This window comes from Phyllobates terribilis, unplaced genomic scaffold, assembly GCF_046119375.1.
Source record: "Phyllobates terribilis strain yellow unplaced genomic scaffold, ASM4611937v1 Scaffold_7__3_contigs__length_470593459, whole genome shotgun sequence".
In the NCBI taxonomy this organism is placed as follows: domain Eukaryota; kingdom Metazoa; phylum Chordata; class Amphibia; order Anura; family Dendrobatidae; genus Phyllobates; species Phyllobates terribilis.
The window spans coordinates 190,186,781-190,206,281 of NW_027362767.1; the positions used below are offsets into that span (position 1 = coordinate 190,186,781).

The following is a 19,501-nucleotide window of genomic DNA, read 5'->3' on the forward strand; positions in this document are numbered from 1 at the left end:
ACCTGGGCTTCAAGTCAGCCGCCAATACAAGGCTGACGTGAACCCCAACCCCATTACCCCACTCGCCACCGCTACAGGGCAGTGGAAAGAGCGGAGGCTAAGTGCCAGATTTGGCGCATCTTATGGATGTGCCATTTCTGGGACTGCTGAGGGGTGATATTAATAGCTGCGGAGGGGGCTAGTATCCATAGCCCCTTCCCTGGTTATTATCAGCCCACAGCTGTCTAGTTTAGCCTTTGCTGGTTAGATTTAATAGGGGGACCACATGTCAATTTTTTTCTGGGGTCCCCCTGTAATCTAGCCAGTAAAAACAAAACGGCTGTGGGCTGATATTAATAGCCAGGGAACATTGTTGGCTAATGGCCCCTTCCCCAGCTACTAATATCAGCCCACAGTGGTCTGCTTTCCCTCTGCTGGTTATAAAAATTATGCGGGAGCCCACGCCATTTTTTTTTTAAATTTTAGGCTCTGTGCCCACGATCCAAACATAGTAGTGCTTTGGACATATTTTTTGCTGCATCCAAAACATTACATTCTATTGAACGCAGGTAAATCCACATGTGTTCACTGAACCATGCGGATTTACCACATTCTATACATTCTAGTTGTCAAATTTCTGTTGTGGAGACTAGCGACTCTGCAAGAGAATTTGACATGCTGCGGTCCTGAAAGACATGCCGCATGTCAGTGTCCACGGGTGATTCGCAGCCTCTGATGCACGCATAGTGGACATGGGATTTCTAGAGATCCCATCCACTATGCTGTAACATCTGGATGCTGCTGGTTTGACGCTGTATAAACACGCAGCGTCAAACCTGCAGCAGCTCCTGATCGTGACCATATACCCAAACTCACCCGCAGCATGTCAATTTCTGTAGCGGACACGCTAGTCTCCGCAGCAGATTTTGATCAATTGAAGTGTCATTATATGCGGTGGATTTACATGTACCGACAACAAAAGTGCGGCATTAGAACACCGCGTTTTGGACGCAACAAAAATATTCTGCGTCCAAAGCGCTGATTTTTGCTGTCCATGGGGACATAGTGGCTAACAAACCAACTGTGAGAAGTTATTTATGACCAGGGAAAATGGCACCTTCCCAGGCTAAAAATACCAGCTCACAGCAGCAGCCGCATAAATTACATGAATAGAAATGCTAATGACGATTGGGTGAATGGGACTAGCTAACACCTAGCTCTTTTGTTTGGTGATGTCAAGGTGTCAATCAGACCTTTTCATTACCAAACTTAATTAAAGTAAATAGTTAAATAAAGACACAGAGCAAACACTTTATTTGAAATACAACAGACCCATTATTTAATCATTCAAATTAACCAATATACTAACCCCAGTTCTGATGGTAATCCAAGGTTTAAGCAATGTCCCACCAAATAACTTTATTTAGCTCCAAAAAGCATTCATTGACGTACAAAAACACTTAAAAAACGCGTCAAAAATGCATGTAAAATCCGCACACGTTTTTCCTTCCAAGGAGATGCAGAAACGCTCAGGAAATTTCTGCTTCAAATACGCATCGTGTGATCATAGCCTAATATAGGATCACGTCTGATGAAATGGCCACAGTTTTATTCAGTGACCTGGGAGTCAGAGATACTTCCAGGGGTCTTCCCCATGCTGTTACCATGTCATTTGAGCACTGTTCCCATCGATTTGGGCAATTTTTAGGCCCTCTGCAGACCGCCGGGGGGACTGCCAGAAAAATGCTTGAGTTTCCCATAGACTTACATTGGGCTCGTTGCTCGGACCGAGCACCCGAGTATTCCAATGTGCTCGACCCGAGCATCGAGTACCCGAGCATTTTAGTGCTCGCTCATCACTAGTGAGCTGATTACTCCTTGGTCTATATGTTGACTCTTCCCATAGCTTAACATCAATGAGGAAAATCCACATGTGAAAAAAAAAAAAATCGTTGCCTCTCATTTGCATAATGAGGGCGGAAGTGGTGTGGCTGTTCTGCAGTGCCAGGGCCGCAGGCAGCTCCAGATCATGGGCACACACCCTTAGGCTATCTTCACACGTTACGTTTCTTTTGCTGCGTTTTTTAATGCAAATTTTAAGGTGCGTTTTACAGTACCTTGCTGGAAATCTCATGCACACACATTATTTTTTCTTGCTGACTGATTTGGAAAACTGCTGCGTTTTTTGCAAAATGCAGCATGTCACTTTCAGCGTCTTTGAAGCGTTTTTTTCACCCATGGTGTTTTGTTTTTTTTCTCTGTACTTGTTTTTTTTGTTTTAAATAAATAATTAGGAAAAAAAACGGTGTGGGATCCCCTGTAATTTTCATAAAAAGCTGAGGGAAAGCCGATCGTTGGGGGCTGAAGTTAATAATGTGGGAAAGGGGCCATTACCCTAAATGTGCCCAGACTATTAATATCACCTGACAGCTATTTGCTTAGCCTTTACTGATTAGTTTATGGGGGAATCACAGAAAAAAAATGACGTAGTGTCCCTGCTATAATTTCTAACCAGCAAAGGCTAGGCAGACAGCTGCAGGCTGATATTAATAGGCTAGGAAGGGGCAATGGATACTGGCCCCCTCCCAGACTAAGAACATCAGCCCTTAGCCGCCCCAGAAATGGAGCATCCATAAAATTCACCAAATCTGGCGCTTGGCCTCTCTCTTACCACTTCCCCTGGTGCGGTGGTGAGTGGGGTAATAGTTGTGGGGTTGATGTCAGCTTTGTAATGTCAGCTGACATCAAGCCCAGGGGTTAGTAATGGAGCGGCATCTATAAGACACCCCCATTACTAACCCCATAGACAAATGTAATACACACAGAAAATATCCTTTACCTGGAATAAACACCCCCACCCTGTTTTACCCATTTATTACTGTAAAACAAAAAATAATAAAACACCATATTGCTCACCTGTCCGCCGATAATCCATTTGTCCCGCGACGAGCCCAACTCTGCTACATGTGGATGCATAGCAGAGCGCTGAGCTTGGGACGCATCTTCAGTGACGAGCGGTGACGTCATTGAGGTTACCGCCGGTCACAGGAAGCTCCGCTCAGTGTATCCTTGATGCACGGCTGAATGGTCACATCATGGCACCGCTCAGCTATGTACCAGATGTAGCTGAGTTAAGCTCGTCGTGGGACAAATGGATTGTCGTCAGGTGAGGAATATATTGTTTTATTCTTTATTTTACAGTAATAAATGCTTAAAAGAGGGGGAGAATGTATTTCAAATAAAAGAGTTACTCTGTGTGTCTATTACTTTTGATTACGGATTTAGTAAGGGGGGACTTGCTCCATTACTAACCCCTGGGCTTGATGTCTGCAGTCATAAAACAGCTGACATCAAGCCCACAACTATTACCCCACTTCCGCCGCACCAGAGAAAGTGGGAAGAGCGGACGCTAAGCACCAGATTTAGCGCAATTTCTGGGGCAGCTGAGGGCTGATTTTCTTAGTTTGGGAGGGGGCCAATATCCATGGCCCCTTCCTAGCCCATTAATATCAGCCCGCAGCTGTCTGCCTAGCCTATGCTGGTTAGAAAGTATAGGGGGGCCCCCATAAAATAACCAGTAAACGTTAAGCAAAGAGCTGAGAGCTGTTATCAATAGCTTATAATTGTCAGCAGTAATAAGTCGCAAGGGATGGACAGGCTCCATGTTCCAAATCACTGAGAAAAAATATGGGCGGTTATACAGGAAGTTGCATCATTTTTTTCTCTTGGGGGCAATAAACTTTATCAGCATGCACAAGAGACAAATGTACAAGAAAAATGCAGCAAAACCTGCATTTTTGACGCTGCTTCTTTTCAGCCAAGAGTGAAGGTTTGCCTGCGGAAAAAAACACAGCAAAAACGCAACTTTTGAACATAGCCTTATCTCCAGACTTCTTCCCTTCCCCCAGCAGCTGATATCGTCTTCTGGGCAATTTCTGACTGATGGCCGCCCGTTCTTGTCTCATCAGTTCTCGGAGTTATCACAATTTCTGGGTTTTTGTTTGTCGCTTTTTGAGGATTGACCGCAGGTTCTCAACGAGATGAGATCTGGGAAGTTTCCTGGCCATGGACCCAAAATGTCAATATTTTGCTCACCAACCCACTTAGTTATCACTTTACCTTGTAACCTTGTCTCCATCATGGGAAAAAAAAGCATCACCCCCACATTGCTCCTTGATGATGGGAGAAGATGTTCTCAGAGGATGATTAAATTGCGTTCTTTATTCATGGCCGTGATCTTAGGAAAATTGTGAGTGAGCCCCTCCATGGATGAGAAGCCCCCACACATTGTGAGTGAGCCCCTCCATGGATGAGAAGCCTCCACACATGGTGAGTGATCCCCTCGATGGGTGAGAAGCCTCCACACATTGTGAGTGACCCCCTCCATGGATGAGAAGACCCCACACATTGTGAGTGACCTCCTCCATGGATGAGAAGCCCCCACACATTGTGAGTGATCTTCTCCATGGATGAGAAGCCCCCACCCATTGTGAGTGATCCCCCTCCATGGATGAGAAGCCCCCACACATTGTGAGTGATCCCCTCCATGGATGAGAAGCCCCCACACATTGTGAGTGATCCCCTCCATGGATGAGAAGCCGCCGCACATTGTGAGTGAGCCCCTCCATGGATGAGAAGCCTCCACATATCGTGAGTGATCCCCTCCATGGATGAGAAGCCCCCACACATTGTGAGTGAGCCCCTCCATGGATGAGAAGCCCCCACACATTGTGAGTGAGCCCCTCCATGGATTAGAAGCCTCCACACATGATGAGTGATCCCCTCGATGGGTGAGAAGCCCCCACACATTGTCAGTGACCCCCTCCATGATGAGAAGCCCCCACACATTGTGAGTGAGCCCCTCCATGGATGAGAAGCCTCCACACATGGTGAGTGATCCCCTCCATGGGTGAGAAGCCTCCACACATTGTGAGTGACCTCCTCCATGGATGAGAAGCCCCCACACATTGTGAGTGACCTCCTCCATGGATGAGAAGCCCCCACACATTGTGAGTGATCTCCTCCATGGATGAGAAGCCCCCACCCATTGTGAGTGATCCCCCTCCATGGATGAGAAGCCCCCGCACATTGTGAGTGATCCCCTCCATGGATGAGAAGCCCCCACACATTGTGAGTGAGCCCCTCCATGGATGAGAAGCCTCCACACATGGTGAGTGATCCCCTCGATGGGTGAGAAGTCTCCACACATTGTGAGTGACCTCCTCCATGGATGAGAAGCCCCCACCCATTGTGAGTGATCCCCCTCCATGGATGAGAAGCCCCTGCACATTGTGAGTGATCCCCTCCATGGATGAGAAGCCCCCACACATTGTGAGTGATCCCCTCCATGGATGAGAAGCCCCCACACATTGTGAGTGAGCCCCTCCATGGATGAGAAGCCTCCACACATGGTGAGTGATCCCCTCGATGGGTGAGAAGTCTCCACACATTGTGAGTGACCTCCTCCATGGATGAGAAGCCCCCACACATTGTGAGTGACCTCCTCCATGGATGAGAAGCCCCCACACATTGTGAGTGATCTCCTCCATGGATGACAAGCCCCCACCCATTGTGAGTGATCCCCCTCCATGGATGAGAAGCCCCCACACATTGTGAGTGATCCCCTCCATGGATGAGAAGCCCCCACACATTGTGAGTGATCCCCTCCATGGATGAGAAGCCGCCGCACATTGTGAGTGAGCCCCTCCATGGATGAGAAGCCTCCACATATCGTGAGTGATCCCCTCCATGGATGAGAAGCCCCCACACATTGTGAGTGAGCCCCTCCATGGATGAGAAGCCCCCACACATTGTGAGTGATCCCCCTCCATGGATGAGAAGCCCCCACACATTGTGAGTGAGCCCCTCCATGGATGATAAGCCCCCATACATTGTGAGTGATCCCCTCCATGGATGAGAAGACCCCACACATGGTGAGTGACCCCCTCCATGAATGAGAAGCCCCCACACATTGTGAGTGATCCCCCTCCATGGATGAGAAGCCTCCACACATGATGAGTGATCCCCTCCATGGATGAGAAGCCGCCGCACATTGTGAGTGAGCCCCTCCATGGATGAGAAGCCTCCACATATCGTGAGTGATCCCCTCCATGGATGAGAAGCCCCCACACATTGTGAGTGAGCCCCTCCATGGATGAGAAGCCCCCACACATTGTGAGTGAGCCCCTCCATGGATTAGAAGCCTCCACACATGATGAGTGATCCCCTCGATGGGTGAGAAGCCCCCACACATTGTCAGTGACCCCCTCCATGATGAGAAGCCCCCACACATTGTGAGTGAGCCCCTCCATGGATGAGAAGCCTCCACACATGGTGAGTGATCCCCTCGATGGGTGAGAAGCCTCCACACATTGTGAGTGACCTCCTCCATGGATGAGAAGCCCCCACACATTGTGAGTGACCTCCTCCATGGATGAGAAGCCCCCACACATTGTGAGTGATCTCCTCCATGGATGAGAAGCCCCCACCCATTGTGAGTGATCCCCCTCCATGGATGAGAAGCCCCTGCACATTGTGAGTGATCCCCTCCATGGATGAGAAGCCCCCACACATTGTGAGTGATCCCCTCCATGGATGAGAAGCCCCCACACATTGTGAGTGAGCCCCTCCATGGATGAGAAGCCTCCACACATGGTGAGTGATCCCCTCGATGGGTGAGAAGTCTCCACACATTGTGAGTGACCTCCTCCATGGATGAGAAGCCCCCACCCATTGTGAGTGATCCCCCTCCATGGATGAGAAGCCCCTGCACATTGTGAGTGATCCCCTCCATGGATGAGAAGCCCCCACACATTGTGAGTGATCCCCTCCATGGATGAGAAGCCCCCACACATTGTGAGTGAGCCCCTCCATGGATGAGAAGCCTCCACACATGGTGAGTGATCCCCTCGATGGGTGAGAAGTCTCCACACATTGTGAGTGACCTCCTCCATGGATGAGAAGCCCCCACACATTGTGAGTGACCTCCTCCATGGATGAGAAGCCCCCACACATTGTGAGTGATCTCCTCCATGGATGACAAGCCCCCACCCATTGTGAGTGATCCCCCTCCATGGATGAGAAGCCCCCACACATTATGAGTGATCCCCTCCATGGATGAGAAGCCCCCCCACATTGTGAGTGATCCCCTCCATGGATGAGAAGCCGCCGCACATTGTGAGTGAGCCCCTCCATGGATGAGAAGCCTCCACATATCGTGAGTGATCCCCTCCATGGATGAGAAGCCCCCACACATTGTGAGTGAGCCCCTCCATGGATGAGAAGCCCCCACACATTGTGAGTGATCCCCCTCCATGGATGAGAAGCCCCCACACATTGTGAGTGAGCCCCTCCATGGATGATAAGCCCCCATACATTGTGAGTGATCCCCTCCATGGATGAGAAGACCCCACACATGGTGAATGAGCCCCTCCATGAATGAGAAGCCCCCACACATTGTGAGTGATCCCCCTCCATGGATGAGAAGCCTCCACACATGATGAGTGATCCCCTCGATGGGTGAGAAGCCCCCACACATTGTGAGTGACCCCCTCCATGAATGAGAAGCCCCCACACATTGTGAGTGAGCCGCTCCATGTATAAGAAGCCCCCACACATTGTGAGTGAGCCCCTCCATGGATGAGAAGCCCCCACCCATTGTGAGTGAGCCGCTCCATGTATAAGAAGCCCCCACACATTGTGAGTGACCCTCTCCATGGATGAGAAGACACCACACATTGTGAGTTATCCCCTCCATGGAAGAGTTATTTTCTATGATGAAGCCCCCATAAGACTGTTTGGGACATCTGGATGGTTTTTACTTTAAACCCCTTTACAGCCTGCGCCGTATTAGTACGCACAGGCTGTAACCCCTGGTTCAGTGCGGGCTCCGGCGCTGAGCCCGCACTGAACCAGGCACATGTCAGCTGATTATTACAGCTGACATGTGCCCACAACAGCCGCGGGTAAAATCGCAATCCACCCGCGGCTGTTACCATGTTAAATGCCGCTGTCAATCTCTGACAGTGGCATTTAGCAGCGCCGCAACGGAAGCGCGTCACCCCACCCATCGGTGACCCCGTCACGTGATAGAGGGTCACTGATGGGTGGTCATGACAACCCTGGGTCTGCAGCAGACTCCAGTGGTTGTCATGATCTGGTCGCTATGAGCGCCACCTAGTGGTTGGCGCTCATAGTACAGGAGCATTTCTACTACATATAGGCGATCTACTCGTCCCCTGTATGTAGCAGAGGCGATCGGACAGTTGCTGCTTCTAGTCTCCCATGGAGACTATACAAGTAAGCAAAAAGTGTAAAAAAAATGTTTTTAAAAATATTTAAAAAATTAAAAAAATATAAAAGTTTAAATCCCCCCCCTTTCGCCCCATTCAAAATAAAATAATAACAAAAAAAACCCACATACACATATTTGGTATCGCCGCGTTCAGAATCGCCCGATCTATCAATATAAAAAAAAGAATTAATCCGATCGGTAAACGGCGTAACGAGAAAAAAATTCTAAACGCCAGAATTACGTTTTTTGGTCGCCGCAACATTGCAATAAAATGCAATAATGGGCGATCAAAACATTGTATATACCCCAAAATGGTATCAATAAAAACGTCAGCTCGGTGCGCAAAAAATAAGCCCTCACCCGGCCCCAGATCCCGAAAAATGGAGACGCTACGGGTCTTAGAAAATGGCGCTATTTTTTTTTTACCAAATTTTGGAATTTTTTTTCACCACTTAAATGAAATAATAATGGCAGGTCAGTTTTAGCATTCAGTGAGCGTGATAAAAAAATGAAAAAAAACATCTGTGGTATTGCACTTTTTTTGCAATTTCACCGCACTTGAAATTTTTTTCCCATTTTCTCGTACACGATATGGTAAAACTAGTAATGGCGTTGAAAAGTACAACTCGTCCCGCAAAAAATAAGCCCTTACACGGCCATATTGTCCAAAAAATAAAAACGCTATGGCTCCGGGAACAAGGGGAGCAAAAAACGAGAATGCAAGAATGGAAAATCCCAAGGTCGTGAAGGGGTTAAGAAGAGTGGAACTCAGAAGCTGTTACATATGTAACAAAACTGAATCCAGTGGTTCATACCATCTACATAGCCGCTGAGCTCAGTGATTGGCTGCAGCGGTGAAGTGAGCTGTTGATATGATGTCACACCAGTGAGACAAGCCCCGGCAGAGAGCCAGTGCTGGGCCTGGGAGGCGACCACCCGCACGTTTGGGATCCGCTATTCTTACAGTGGAAACCCCGTAACACAATCTCCAGCAGTAAATGCCAGCGGCTGGAGTGCTGCTGGGAAGACCCCAGTACGGACCCCAGTCAGGATCCCAGTACGGACCCCATTCTGAACCCCAGTACAGATCCCAGTCTGTACCCCAGTACGGACCCCAGTCAGGATCCCAGTACGGACCCCATTCTGGACCCCAGTACGGACCCTAGTACAGACCCCAGTCTGTACCCCAGTACGGACCCCAGTCAGGATCCCAGTACAGACCCCAGTCTGTACCCCAGTATGGATCCCAGTACGGACCCCAGTCAGGATCCCAGTACAGATCCCAGTCTGTACCCCAGTACCGACCCCAGTCAGGATCCCATTACAGACCCCAGTCTGTACCCCAGTACGGACCCCAGTCAGGATCCCAGTACGGACCCCATTCTGGACCCCAGTATGGACCCCAGTACAGATCCCAGTCTGTACCCCAGTACGGATCCCATTCTGGACCCCAGTACGGACCCTAGTACAGACCCCAGTCAGGATCCCAGTACAGACCCCATTCTGGACCCCAGTACAGATCCCAGTCTGTACCCCAGTACAAACCCCAGTCAGGATCCCAGTACGGACCCTATTCTGTACCCCAGTACGGACCCTAGTACAGACCCCAGTCTGTACCCCAGTACGGACCCCAGTCAGGATCCCAGTACGGACCCCATTCTGTACCCCAGTACAGATCCAAGTCTGTACCCCAGTACGGACCCCAGTCAGGATCCCAGTACGGACCCCATTCTGGACCCCAGTACAGATCCCAGTCTGTACCCCAGTACAAACCCCAGTCAGGATCCCAGTACGGACCCTATTCTGTACCCCAGTACGGACCCTAGTACAGACCCCAGTCTGTACCCCAGTACGGACCCCAGTCAGGATCCCAGTACGGACCCCAGTACAGACTGTACCCCAGTACGGACCCCAGTCCGTGTTTCCAGTACCCCGGTGACTCGAGAATATTCTCATTCTTTGGACTTACAGAAGTTATAAGGGAAATGTATAACAATTGTCATTTACTTCTCTCGTACCTATAGCCCACTCTGCAGAATTAGATCAGAAAAAAACAAAAAGTTGTCATCTAATGTGAACTGTCTTTTGGTTTTTTTTAAGGCATTTTTTATTTTTATTTGGTGTGGATCTGAATGGGTTAAATGGGCCGGCCTTGTGATCAGCGCGCAGGCTGATTTTATATAAGGTAGGAGCAGGCAGCGCTCTCCTCACCATGTCATACCTGGGCCGGTACCTGCACGGCCTCGGCTTTCTAAAATAACTTGTTGCAAGGAGATAAAACAAGTCCCTTCCTACCAAGCAGCTCAACTCCAAAGGGTCTCCACACTTCCTCCATAGGGGCATTAGCTGAGCCCTACTCCTCCCATTTTAAGTAATGGCTGCACCTGGGTGAGAAAATGTTGATCCTGCCAGGCAGAGTCTTCCCTTCCACTCATGACCCTGCAAAGACCTGCTCGCTGTATCCCCTCCATGACACGGCCGCACCATAGACTGCTGCCATGATGCTCGCATCTCAAATCCTGCTGCTCCTCTGGCTGGTTTTGGTGGTCTCGCCCCCTGGTAGAGGGATGAATGGATTAAGCGCTATCATGAGGTCTCATTCTTTGCCATTGATTCGTACATTGATGGACCATGGGCCTCTGAAGTCTCACAATGCAGCGAAACACGAGCTGAGTGTTCAGCATCTGCGCTTCATGCTACAATTGTACAAGAGGTCTGCAGATGGCGATGGAAGACCGCGAGCCGCCAGGCCGGCAGGAGCCGCCGTCAGACTTGTAAGGCCTGTCAGTCAGGAGCCTTCTATTACAGGTGAGGACTGGATGAAGTTGTGTAAGACCTCATTCACATTACTGCTGCTTTATGTCTCTGCTTTATGTTCTGTGTATTGGACCGTAAAATGCGAAGTCCATGGATTCTTCATTACATCTCTACTTGATGATGTTTCAGATATTTTTTATTTTTTGTTAAAGGGAAATGAAAATGTTCTGAATTTTATGCCCCAGAAATCCCCGGTCTGCCCACCCCGGTCTGCCCACCCCGGTCTGCCCACCCCGGTCTGCCCACCCCGGTCTGCCCACCCCGGTCTGCCCACCCCGGTCTGCCCACCCCGGTCTGCCCACCCCGGTCTGCCCACCCCGGTCTGCCCACCCCGGTCTCTCCATCCTTTGCACCTTCTCCTTACACTTCTGCCTAGACCTGCTTTATACTTACTGATTTTTACTAGGAATATTTTGTCGATGATATTATGTCCTTGGTTTATGTAGAGGGATTTCAGAAACTAGGTGCGGCCACAGCCGGGTTTCCTTCAGGTTTTCCAAGGCAATTGTGAAGCCAAAGCCTGGTGTGGACCATAGAGGAAAGAAAGTGTAAGACTCTGTTCACATGCAGCATTTTTTGGTGCGGCTTACATGTGATTTATGTACATGTTTAATAACGTTACTTTTATTCACCAAAAAATGCAGCTAAATCTGTTTGCTGTGTTTTCTGCAGCATATTTGCTCCTTGTCATTGCTTTCTATGACTGAAAAAAACGCTGCAAGAATTGACACGCTGCAGTTCTCAAATTCAGTGTGTGATTTTTGAAATATCACAGCTTTTCTTGGTACTGTGAAAACATCATTTTAGTTGCATAAAAAAAAAATGCTGCATGTGAACCTAGCCTGAGGCCAGGTCCAGACAGAGAAGCTAATGCTTGGGCCAGTCAAGTCTGCAAATTTCAGCCGTAGCCGTCTGTGTGCATGCTTGCAGGTTGGCCGGGTGCAGGAGCTGCTATTTACATGCACTCGTCTGTTCTGTAAATTATCCCAAGTCATTTATGCTGCAGTTTTTTCCCCTGCAGACTGTGGGTCCATGTGCACGTTTGGTTATGATGGCTGTGTGAGCGCTCAATGTCCGGTCCGTGGCGCGCGGTTGGTTATGATGTCCGGTCCGTGGCGCGCGGTTGGTTATGATGGCTGTGTGAGCGCTCAATGTCTGGTCCGTGGTGCACGTTTGGCTGTGTGAGCGCTCAATGTCCTGTCCGTTTTGCCCGTTTGGTTATGGTGGCTGTGTGAGCGCTCCATGTCTGGTCCGTGGTGCACGTTTGGCTGTGTGAGCGCTCAATGTCCTGTCCGTTTTGCCCGTTTGGTTATGGTGGCTGTGTGAGCACTCCATGTCCGGTCTGTGGTGCACGGTTGGTTATGATGGCTGTGTGAGCGCTCAGTGTCCTGTCCGTTTTGCCCGTTTGGTTATGGTGGCTGTGTGAGCGCTCCATGTCTGGTCCGTGGTGCACGTTTGGCTGGGTGAGCGCTCAATGTCCTGTCCGTTTTGCCCATTTGGTTATGGTGGCTGTGTGAGCGCTCCATGTCTGGTCCGTGGTGCACGTTTGGCTGTGTGAGCGCTCAATGTCCTGTCCGTTTTGCCCGTTTGGTTATGGTGGCTGTGTGAGCGCTCCATGTCTGGTCCGTGGTGCACGTTTGGCTGTGTGAGCGCTCAATGTCCTGTCCGTTTTGCCCATTTGGTTATGGTGGCTGTGTGAGCACTCCATGTCCGGTCTGTGGTGCACGGTTGGTTATGATGGCTGTGTGAGCGCTCAGTGTCCTGTCCGTTTTGCCCGTTTGGTTATGGTGGCTGTGTGAGCGCTCCATGTCTGGTCCGTGGTGCACGTTTGGCTGGGTGAGCGCTCAATGTCCTGTCCGTTTTGCCCATTTGGTTATGGTGGCTGTGTGAGCGCTCCATGTCTGGTCCGTGGTGCACGTTTGGCTGTGTGAGCGCTCAATGTCCTGTCCGTTTTGCCCATTTGGTTATGATGGCTGTGTGAGCACTCCATGTCCGGTCTGTGGTGCATGGTTGGTTATGATGGCTGTGTGAGCACTCCATGTCCGGTCTGTGGTGCACGGTTGGTTATGATGGCTGTGTGAGCGCTCCATGTCTGGTCCGTGGTGCACGTTTGGCTGGGTGAGCGCTCAATGTCCTGTCCGTTTTGCCCATTTGGTTATGGTGGCTGTGTGAGCGCTCCATGTCTGGTCCGTGGTGCACGTTTGGCTGTGTGAGCGCTCAATGTCCTGTCCATTTTGCCCGTTTGGTTATGGTGGCTGTGTGAGCGCTCCATGTCTGGTCCGTGGTGCACGTTTGGCTGTGTGAGCGCTCAATGTCCTGTCCGTTTTGCCCGTTTGGTTATGGTGGCTGTGTGAGCACTCCATGTCCGGTCTGTGGTGCACGGTTGGTTATGATGGCTGTGTGAGCGCTCAGTGTCCTGTCCGTTTTGCCCGTTTGGTTATGGTGGCTGTGTGAGCGCTCCATGTCTGGTCCGTGGTGCACGTTTGGCTGGGTGAGCGCTCAATGTCCTGTCCGTTTTGCCCATTTGGTTATGGTGGCTGTGTGAGCACTCCATGTCCGGTCTGTGGTGCACGGTTGGTTATGATGGCTGTGTGAGCGCTCAGTGTCCTGTCCGTTTTGTTATGGTGGCTGTGTGAGCGCTCCATGTCTGGTCCGTGGTGCACGTTTGGCTGGGTGAGCGCTCAATGTCCTGTCCGTTTTGCCCGTTTGGTTATGGTGGCTGTGTGAGCGCTCCATGTCCGGTCTGTGGTGCAATTTTGGTTATGATGGCTGTGTGAGCGCTCCATGTCCGGTCTGTGGTGCACGTTTGGTTATGATGGCTGTGTGAGTGCTCCATGTCCCGTCCGTTTTGCCTGTTTGGTTATGGTGGCTGTGTGAGCGCTCCATGTCCCGTCCGTTTTGCCCGTTTGGTTATGATGGCTGTGTGAGCGCTCCATATCCGGTCCGTGGTGCACTTTTGGCTGTGTGAGCGCTCCATGTCCTGTCCGTTTTGCCCGTTTGGTTATGGTGGCTGTGTGAGCGCTCCATGTCCGGTCCATGGTGCACGTTTGGCTATGATAGACATGTGAGCCCTCCATGTCCGGTCTGTGGTGCACGGTTGGTTATGATGGCTGTGTGAGCGCTCCATGTCCCGTCCGTTTTGCCCGTTTGGTTATGGTGGCTATGTAAGCGCTCCATGTCCAGTCCGTGGTGCACATTTGGCTATGATGGCTGTGTGAGCGCTCCATGTCCCGTCCGTTTTGCCCGTTTGGTTATGATGGCTGTGTGAGCGCTCCATGTCCGGTCTGTGGTGCACGTTTGGTTATGATGGCTGTGTGAGCGCTCCATGTCTGGTCCGTGGTGCACGTTTGGCTGTGTGAGCGCTCCATGTCCTGTCTGTTTTGCCCGTTTTGTTATGGTGGCTGTGTGAGCGCTCCATGTCTGGTCCGTGGTGCACGTTTCCCTGTGTGAGCGCTCCCATGTCCCGTCCGTTTTGCCCGTTTGGTTATGATGGCTGTGTGAGCGCTCCATGTCTGGTCCGTGGTGCACGTTTGGCTGTGTGAGCGCTCCATGTCCTGTCTGTTTTGCCCGTTTTGTTATGGTGGCTGTGTGAGCGCTCCATGTCTGGTCCGTGGTGCACGTTTCCCTGTGTGAGCGCTCCCATGTCCCGTCCGTTTTGCCCGTTTGGTTATGGTGGCTGTGTGAGCGCTCCATGTCCAGTCTGTGGTGCACGTTTGGCTGTGTGAGCGCTCCATGTTCCGTCCGTTTTGCCCGTTTGGTTATGGTGGCTGTGTGAGCGCTCCATGTCCGGTCTGTGGTGCACGGTTAGTTATGATGGATGTGTGAGCGCTCCATGTCCGGTCTGTGGTGCACGTTTGGTTATGATGGATGTGTGAGCGCTCCATGTCCGGTCTGTGGTGCACGTTTGGTTATGATGGATGTGTGAGCGCTCCATGTCCGGTCTGTGGTGAACGTTTGGTTATGATGGATGTGTGAGCGCTCCATGTCCGGTCTGTGGTGCACGTTTGGTTATGATGGATGTGTGAGCGCTCCATGTCCGATCCCTGGTGCACGTTTGGTTATGATGATGTGAGAGTGGTCTGTGGTGCACGGTTGGTTATGATGGATGTGTGAGCGCTCCATGTCCGGTCTGTGGTGCACGTTTGGTTATGATGGATGTGTGAGCGCTCCATGTCCGATCCCTGGTGCACGTTTGGTTATGATGATGTGTGAGTGGTCTGTGGTGCACGGTTGGTTATGATGGATGTGTGAACGCTCCATGTCCGGTCTGTGGTGCACGTTTGGTTATGATGGATGTGTGAGCGCTGTATGTCCGGTCCGTGGTGCACATGTCCGTGTAATGTGCTGGTTTGAATGATTAGATGCTGCTCCTTTTAGTTTTTTCGTTCCTGTCTGTATCACGTGTTTGTTTTTATTTCCAATTATTGTTGGTTTGCAATATGAGGTTTTTTTTGGGTTTTTTTCAAGTGAAATGTGGAAAAAAGAAAAAAAGTTTCAAGTGTAAGAACCGCACAGAATATAATGCATCCGCAAACCCTGACCATTCACAGGAAAGCTGCTGATCCGATGCGTAATGTAGATGTGACTGGGGGTCGTGTTCACATGGACTGTTATTTTTTTGTTCCATCCATGTGATGATCTGTTTTTCATCTGTGATGGCCTTTTTATTTTTTTTTTCCACATCCTTTTTTCTGGTCAGCAAAATAAAAATCTAATTGATAATCAATTGGTTAATAGCCCGGAGGATAGATGGATCAGCGGTAGGAGTCTGACTTGCCAGACCCTTCTCTACATTTGACTGTTGACTGATCTAATGTGTAATTTAACTTTTACGAATCTAAGAAAATGGTGACAGAAACTAAGTTCGACGTCCTGAAGACCTGATGTGATGGGTAGCAGGCGCTGAAATAAGTCACGGGATGCGGCAGAGCACCGCAGGTGTGCTGTGCCACCCAGAAGCACTTGCTTTATTTCAGTCCTGGATTTCTACCACCAAGGCATAGTTAATCCACATGAAAGCCCCTGTGCACACATGCATAGATTGAGGTATAGATATCTCATGACCAGTTTTTTTTAACCCCTTCCCAATGTGGGCAATTCAGTTTTTGCGTTTATTTTTTTTCTCCTTCCAAGATCTATAACTTTATTTTCCCATTCTCATAGATGTATAAGGTCTTGTATTTTGCGGGACGAGTTGTACTTTTAAATGACCCCATTTGGCGTACTAGATAATGGGATAAAAATCCCAAGTGCGGTGAAATTGCCAATAAAAAAAATCACAATTCTGACTGTTTTTTTGGGAATTGATGTTACGGTGTACATAGTGAAGTGAGAGCAACCTGGCAGTATGACTACAGTATGATTATGCTTTTACCAAAGTTGTCCTGGTTTTTTTTTGGTTTTTTTTCTTTAAATATCTTTGAGGAGAAAAAAAAAGTTTTTTAAAAAAAAAAAAATAATAATTTTTGACACCATTTCCAGACACATTCATTTTTCAGTCAATGGAGCTGTGTGAGGGCTTATTTTTTGTAGGGCGAGATAATGTTTATTTTCATAACGTTTTGGGGCAGATTTTTTTTTTTTTCCCATTTGCAATGTTTACTGATCAGGTTAATTAAAACACTACTCCACTTTTTTTCTGCTTTCAGTGCTGGAGTGGCGCTACTAATGTAAGTTACCTCATCTGTTTTGCCAACTTTTTAACACTAAGGTACAGATACGGCTTTAAAGAAGGCAACCACTCGCGATATAACAACATTCTATTTATAATAGCTCATTTAAAAGATACTATGCCTTTAATTTTGTATTTTATGATATTGCATACACTTTCCTATATTTTAACATACAAAGGTGTTAAGTACATATACTCACATCATCACCAAGGAGCTTTTTAAACTTCATCAGTCTAGAATATCAGAGAAGCAATTTCACCAAGACAGAGAAATCCCTGGAAATATCACAACACTGCATGGGCGTCCCACTTATGCAGGTATTACAACACTGTACACGTACAGTACAGACCAAAAGTTTGGACACACCTTCTCATTTAAAGATTTTTCTGTATTTTCATGACTATGAAAATTGTACATTCACACTGAAGGCATCAAAACTATGAATTAACACATGTGGAATTATATACCTAACAAAAAAGTGTGAAACAACTGAAAATATGTCTTATGTTCTAGGTTCTTCAAAGTAGCCACCTTTTGCTTTGATGACTGCTTTGCACACTCTTGGCATTCTCTTGATGAGCTTCAAGAGGTAGTCACCGGAAATGGTCTTCACTTCACAGGTGTGCCCTGTCAGGTTTAATAAGTGGGATTTCTTGCCTTATAAATGGGGTTGGGACCATCAGTTGTGTCGTGCAGAAGTCTGGTGGATACACAGCTGATAGTCCTACTGAATAGACTGTTAGAATTTGTATTATGGCAAGAAAAAAGCAGCTAAATAAAGAAAAACGAGTGGCCATCATTACTTTAAGAAATGAAGGTCAGTCAGTCCGAAAAATTGGGCAAACTTTGAATGTGTCTCCAAGTGCAGTTGCAAAAACCATCAAGCACTACAAAGACACTGGCTCACATGAGGACCGCCCCAGAAAAGGAAGACCAAGAGTCACCCCTGCTTCTGAGGATAAGTTTATCCGAGTCACCAGCCTCAGAAATCGCAGGTTAACAGCAGCTCAGATTAGAGACCAGGTCAATGCCACACAGAGTTCTAGCAGCAGACACTTCTCTACAACAACTGTTAAGAGGAGACTTTGTGCAGCAGGCCTTCATGGTAAAATAGCTGCTAGGAAACCACTGCTAAGGACAGGCAGCAAGCAGAAGAGACTTGTTTGGGCTAAAGAACAGAAGGAATGGACATTAGACCAGTGGAAATCTGTGCTTTGGTCTGATGAGTCCAAATTTGAGATCTTTGGTTCCAACCACCGTGTCTTTGTGCAACGCAGAAAAGGTGAACGGATGGACTCTAAATGCCTGGTTCCCACCGTGAAGCATGGAGGAGGAGGTGTGATGGTGTGGGGAAGCTTTGCTGGTGACACTGTTGGGGATTTATTCAAAATTGAAAGCATACTGAACCAGCATGGCTACCACAGCATCTTGCAGAGGCATGCTATTCCATCCGGTTTGCGTTTAGTTAGACCATCATTTATTTTTCAACAGGACAATGACCCTAAACACACCTCCTGGCTGTGTAAGGGCTATTTGACCAAGAAGGAGAGTGATGGGGGGCTACGCCAGATGACCTGGCCTCCACAGTCACCAGACCAGAACCCAATCAAGATGGTTTGGGGTGAGCTGGACAGCAGAGTGAAGGCAAAAGGGCCAACAAGTGCTAAGCATCTCTGGGAACTCCTTCAAGATTGTTGGAAGACCATTTCTGGTGACTACCTCTTGAAGCTCATCAAGAGAATGCCAAGAGTGTGCAAAGCAGTTATCAAAGCAAAAGGTGGCTACTTTGAAGAACCTAGAATATAAGACATATTTTCAGTTGTTTCACACTTTTTTGTTAAGTATATAATTCCACATGTGGTAATTCATAGTTTTGATGCCTTCGGTGTGAATGTACAATTTTCAAAGTCATGAAAATACAGAAAAATCTTTAAATGAGAAGGTGTGTCCAAACTTTTGGTCTGTACTGTATAAGTACAGGTACACAGCTTCTGCTTCTGTCTTAGTCCTGTTTCTCTGGTGTTGTATAGTGATCTGCACTATGTAGCAAATAGTTCACCTTTAATCTTCAGTTGCCAGCCTTTGGGATTAAATGAATCAGAGATACAAGGCAAGCATTAGACAATGGGGGCAATAAGCCCACACAATTCAAAAGCTCTTAGCGATCACATAAGTCAACAGCAAACAAAGGTTAAACAAATCTCCATGTTTTACAATAACAATAAACACTGTGAGTAGACAGTTCTCAAGATTTTGTCATCATGAACATTGTCTGTGTGTAAAGGTCAGGCAATGTTATAATGAGCAATGTCAATCTGTAAATGTATGACCAAGAATGCTGGTCTGCCATGGTTTGAATGCATTCTGTATATTTCAATATGGACTCAAAATATCCATTTTTATGTTCACACTACACTCATCCTTGCCTGATACTTAACTGTCGCTGTCTTCAGCTGTTCCTGGCACCACTTTGGTTCCGATCTGCCATCTTGTAACTGCGACTTCTGAATGACCAAAAGTCAGAGGTAACAGTCACCAGCTTTGTGTAAGTCTGAGTCTCGTTCTGACCTTATTCTCCCTCTCGTAGACTTGCATTGAGCAGGGACCATGGGCGCCCAGCAAACACTGGAGCGATCCAGCAGGTTACAATCTACTACAGACCGAGCGTAGCGTCCCCAAGAACAGATGAAGACTGCAGAGGCAGGGAACTTATATTAGTGGCACCACTCCACCGGTAAAA

General features: G+C 48.4%; 1 protein-coding gene across 1 annotated transcript in view; it reads right to left on the reverse strand.

Annotated features, from left to right (window-relative positions):
• RPS4X (ribosomal protein S4 X-linked) overlaps positions 1-19,501 on the reverse strand; it is a 528,117-nt gene that overhangs the window by 34,037 nt on the left and 474,579 nt on the right. The window lies entirely within an intron of this gene.